Source organism: Podarcis vaucheri, assembly GCF_965113315.1.
Source record: "Podarcis vaucheri genome assembly, chromosome: 15".
Classification (NCBI taxonomy): Eukaryota; Metazoa; Chordata; class Lepidosauria; order Squamata; family Lacertidae; genus Podarcis; species Podarcis vaucheri.
This window is the reverse complement of record NC_138753.1, coordinates 44,421,727-44,427,783: the sequence shown is the minus strand read 5'-3', so window position 1 is coordinate 44,427,783 and position 6,057 is coordinate 44,421,727.

Here is a 6,057-nt window from a genome sequence, read left to right as displayed (position 1 = left end):
GAGTCCATTTCTTCTTTCATAGCTTGTTCCCACAAAGCATGTTCCCCAGGGGGTAAGTCTAAGACTTCATTATAACTTTGTGGTTCCACACAACTCACATTGCATACTCTCACTCCTCCTAGGGTCAAACGTTGAGGAGGTACACCCTTGTTTGAACGCTGGGAGCGCCTAGGCACAACTACTTCTTCTTCCTCCCTTATCTCTGGTTCTTCTTCCTCTTCCTTTAGAGAAGTAGTATTATCTATTGCCACATCCTTTGGGGAAATCTGTGCCTCCTCCTCATCCTGCTCCTGTGTTGCCAATGGCTGAGAAGAAGCCTCTTCTCTTACTTGCAGGGGCAGTAGGCAATCTGGGTTGGCATGGATCGCAGTCCATCTGTCCTGGTCAGCAAATTCTGCGCTTCGTGACAGAACCACGCGTCCTGGGCGTAAATTGAAACGCCACCCTTTGCCATAGGACTGATATCCCACAAACCGCAGTTTCTGCGCTCTAGCGCCCCCTTTCTGGCGCTGAGCTTTGGGAATGTCTACATGTGCCCAAGCACCCCAGTTATGGAGCATTGTCCACTCTAGTTCTTTCCCAAACAACACACGATAAGGAATATCTTTTATAGAGCTAGACCAGGTTCTATTAATCAAAAAGTTCGCTGTCAGAAAAGCCTCGCCCCACAGCCTATGGTTGTGACCCAATCCTGCATCCACTAGCAGGCAGTCCTTTACTGACTGTATTACAGCCCCACGTCTTTCACACAGACCATTTTCATCAGGGCTATAAGGGTTAGTCAAACGGTGAGTGATCCCCTTACGTCACAACCATGTCCCAAATTGTTTGTTCAGAAATTCTCCGCCCCTATCTGTTTGCAGCTGCACAACAGGCCGAGCGAAGAGCTTTTCAGCTTGGGCAACCCATTCTCTGAATGTGGGGAAACACTCAGATTTCTGCTTTAACAAAAACAGCCAACTAAAACGTGATTTGTCATCTATTACCAGAAAAGCATATTTGGCGCCCCCTTCAGTCTTTTGTGGACAAGGGCCTATCACGTCACAATGGACAAGTTCTAAAACCTCTTTAGATACTCTGTCACTTAGAAGCCACAGACTTCCTCTTAGATTTGGCCATTTTACATACATTGCAATCTAGAAAACAGTTACAGCTATTTACTTTTAGGTTCTTGCACACCTTTTGCATCTCTGAAAGCACACAGAAATTGGCGTGACCCAGTTTTCTGTGCAGTTCATATACACACCCCTTATGAACTGGCAAATTATCCTGAACCACCTGGGCTGCTTTAACAGGCTTGTCCTGCATTACATATAATCCATTCTCCAACTTTGCATGGCCACATACCTGAGTTCCATTCTTTATCAGACAGCCATCCCATGTGAAGTTAACACTATACCCTGCATTAATCAAACAGCTTACAGACAGTAAACAATAGTCCAAACTGCTGACAAACAGAGTCTCTGGTAGAGTAGTGTTCAAGCACTGCAGGAAACATGTTCCCTGGCCATCAATCTTGCTTCTACGACCATCAGCAAGATAGATTGAGTCTTTTCCATCGGCTGGCTTCCCCAGGGTCTTAAAGTCCTCCGAACTGTTGCAGATAATCCTGCTGCTCCCAGAGTCCAGCAACCATGTTCCTCGAGGTATCTTCCTCTCCTCCCAAGAAAATGCAGACACAAACTGAGCAGAACGCGTGTTCTTCTTCCCTGAAGAGAACCCCTTCTGCTTATGTTTCTGCGTCGATTGCTGTCTCTGCTCCATGTCGTCTCCTGGAAGTCTTGCCCTGCATTGACGTTGGAGATGCCCGGGTTGGTTGCATCTATAGCACCTCCTCACCGCCATGGCCAAGTCCAAACTTTGGCGTTGCTCCATTGGCAGATTCTGCTGCTGGCCCCCTCTGCTGTAACTCCTCCGTTCTTGGAGTTCAGCCTGTCTATCTGACCTTCTTTCTGCTTCTTCGGTCAATCTGCCAACCACATACTCAAGGGTCAGATCTCGGGGATGCATACTCTCCATGCTGTTAATCACAGGCAACCAGCTTTCAGGCAAACTTGAAAGGATAATGTAGGTTTGGTCAGTCTCATCATAACGCTTACCTCTCTGCTGTAGTTGAAGAAACAGAGATTTCAGCGTTTGAAGATGAGTTGCCAAACTCTCACCTTCTTTCATAACAGTCCTGAACAGCCTTCTGGTCAGAGAAATTATAGTTCCAGCAGTTTCTCTGACATGCATTGCCCTTAATAAATTCCAGCACTCAAACGCTGTGCTGGCATTTGCTACATGCAATAACTGAGAGTTGCTCAAACACAGCATAATTTGGGCACGGGCCCTTTCATCTAGCCGTTTCTTCTCAGCAGACTCCCGTCTCAAAACCTCAGTTTCAACACAGTCCCATAGTCCATCTCTCCTTAACAACTGCTGCATTTTAACTGACCAACTCAGCCAGTTGCTCTCTGAGAGAAGTTCAAAAGGGATGCCTCCCCCAATATTTACAACTTGGGAAGACTGGAAATCTGCCATCTCTGCTGGTACTTGCTGAGCCCCTTCTGTGGGGCCTCCAGCAATCTCTCCTGACTCTCTCTTTAGAGTCCAACTGGATGGTCCTGGCTGGCACTCACCGGCTTCTAGCTGCTGCCTCTGTTGACCCTCAGGTCCCGCCTGGCTCTGCAACTGGTGTAGCTGCTCTGAGTCGCCTACTGTGGCCCTCCAGCAGTTCAAACTGTTCCAGTAGCCGACGCTGAATGCTTTCCTGATCCTCAGATCCTAGCCGCTCCAGCGTCGCTGCAGACAGTTACAGCTTGCCACCAACTGCTCCAACACACAGCCACTGGCTCCATACACCACCAGGACTCACCAGCTCCCTGCTCAGATGCTGTCAGTCATTTTACACTCTGCACATGCTCAGAAACACTGGGCCCATAACCTGTCAGTGTTTGTAAAAAGCAAAAAAAAAAGAAGGAAAGGGTTCTGACCTCCCTTTGTCTCCTCAGCCTGGTCCTTGTCAGCATAAAAGAGTCCACGAGAATATCCTTGCAGAGTTTTATTCTTAAACGTCTTTGTGCAAAACACGACTGAATAAGTATACACACCAGCACTAACCAACCAACCCAAACACCAGCCACAGCCCAAACTAAAATTTCTCACTTTATATATACAACCTGCTGCAGGCCGCTGAGTCATGCTGACCCAGCTTTATTTGCATTAAAGAAAGAGCGGCCATTTTAGCCGTGACATTTTCAAGCAATGGAAAATGCAGAGCCTCTCCTCTAGCATAATCCATCAAGCACTTTTGTAATTGTTTGTGGCAAAAGGTTTGTGGTTGAAATCATTATTTTGTGGGCAGAATCTCTGATGTTGTTTTGTGTGACCAAGAGCAAGACAAACGCCACACCCACCCATCTGCTCAACCGTGCCTTGATGTCTGCACAAGTCCTCAACTGTGTCTAAAGTATCAATATTATATTAGTTAGCTTGAATATATCACAACCCCAACACTTTTAAGATATCCAGGCTCTTCTTATCTTCTCGTGCTTGGTAATATCTTAAAAGTTTTGCTGTTGTTGTGTAATCAAGCCAGCTAATTTAAGTACTTCAGACAAACCTGGTGGCTTGAGATTTACAAATCAGGCAGTCTTAGATATGTTTCCATGGTCCCCATTAGTGTATTCATATACATTTCCAAACACATATACACCAAACCTAATTCCATTCTTTCTGAATCCTATTAGCAAACTAGTATGTGCATGAAACAATTTTGCCCACCAGCCCAAGTACTGGACTGCACATCTCATGGGATTTTGAAAAGATGGAGAGAGGAAGTGGCTAACAGAAGCACGGCTATTCTCATAGCAAAGAGAACACTGTCTCCTAATTGCGCATGATACCTAGTTAACAAACAAGCGGCTTTCACACAGGCTGTAGAGCATGAGTGTGCAATAATGTCAAAGCAGGTAAAATACTATTGGTAATCACTTTGGGTAACTATGTGGAGGAACCCTTTGTAGTGCACTAAGTAATAAAGTTTTAGGATCTTGGGGGCGTGATGTAGGGAAACGCCTATTTTGAAGTTCAGGTTTCAAATATTATTTGCCAGTGTACACTACCAGACCACTTTCAGCCTACTCACAATCAGGATATGGATTCATTCTTTGTTACACAAGACAAGTGTATACATTTCCTTCCAAAAAGTATTAAAGGGTATGCTTTTGCATTATGGGTAAAAACTGTGCTTTAAACACAACTGCGAAGTGATTCTGCCTCAAGTCCTGTGGGAGATAAACTTGAGGAAGAGAAGCAGGGAGAAGGAATACTCCCAGGGGGAACTTGTAGTGCTCTAGATGTGGCCAGAGGACGTCCCTCTTTCCATCAAGGAAATGTTGGAGGGTATGCCAGACTACAACCCTCACCATCCATGGCCACTAGTCATGCTGGCTGGGGCTGAATCCAGCAACTTATGGAGGGCCCCACCCCTGCTCCAGACCCAGGCAAGATCAGATTTTGCGGAAGGAAGCAAAGCTTCCTGATATTTCAGAAGTTGAAGGCTCCTCCCTCTATTATTGCCATCTGGCAGCTGCCATCCCATCAGGCTATCATAGAGGAAGCAAAGCCAGGACACTCCATCAGCTCAGCATATTTTAGCTCCTCCCCCCACCCTTGAATTGTTTCCATTCCATCCCATTCCCTTGTGTTTTTTCTTTTAGATTCTAAACCTGGGGGCAAAGACTGCCTGATTATTGAACTTAATAAATGGCTCCGGGAGCCACTTCATAGGGTTTGGTGTGATGTGAGTGAGTTGTGAATCGATATGAACTGACCTAAACCCTGTGATCATCACCTGATGCCCTTCTTTGTGTGCCTTCTCTACATGAGGTCCAGAGGGTGGTAACACGGGGAAAAGCCTTTTCTGCAACGGCTTCGGCTTCACGTTTGTGGAATGCTCTCCCCAGGCAAGTTTCTCTTCAGCCAGGCTTTGGGCTGATTAACATTCCGTGGCCTTTTAAATGTGTCTATGGGAGTGGGGTTATTGCTTTGTTTTGCTTTTGTTTCACTATGTATTTTGTGTTTTTTATTTTTTATTTTTATGTTGTGAACTGCCCTTTGATCTTCAGGTGAAGGGTGGCATGCAAATTTAGTGAATAAATTAATAGTGACAACTCTCAGGCTCATGTATTCCCACCAACTTTTCCTTCCTTCTTCCTCTTTCTCAGTGAAACATAATTTCCTGCATTCACATGCAAAGTGCAATAAATCAGACATTAGTTAAGAAATCACTGGGGTGGGGTAGAAGAGAGACTGTAGAAGCCCAAGCCTCACAAATGCTATTTTACAGCAAACTTTAAATGAATTGGCATTAAACACGAATGAGAATGTCAAGACCATTTGCTTACCTAATCCCACATTATCAACTGTGATTGGCAGCTGGTCAGCCAGGCTTCATGCAAACTCCTTTCCAGGTTCTGTAATCCAAGATTCCTTTCAACATACTGTAGATACTAGGGATCAAAACACTTCTGCTCCAGGTGATGGCTCTTGTAGAGGTGCCTGGCATTCAGAACAGACAGCTCTGTGTGTCACTCAAGCTGAAACAAGTTTAACATGTTGCTTCAACACATAACCCCTGACTGAACCTTAAATAAGATGGCAGCTCAGTGTGGGTGGCTAGCTGCACCCGCAAGTGAAACGAGTTAATGTGACTAAAAGGGTCTTGCCTGCTTCAGCAGCCATAGATTTCTGCAGCAAGGCGGCTTATTGGCGATTATGCAGTGCTCAGAGTGGTAATGTGACCACAGGCTGGAGACGGGCTGGCAGGATGGTCTCTTCCTGCACTGGAGCTTCTGGGGCAGTGGAGACCAGTGTGTCCGGCTCTGCAGCCGATTCCCTCTCCCCCTCCAGTTCTTCATGGCCTCACCCCTGAGATGTGAAGCCCAACTCCAAGGCCATGACAAAACCTGGAGACCTTGTGCAGGCAATGCATATGCTCAACCGCTAAGCTATGTTCCTTCTATGTGTTTAGAAATCTGCAATACAAGACATCTTCTCCTGAAATAAGAATCA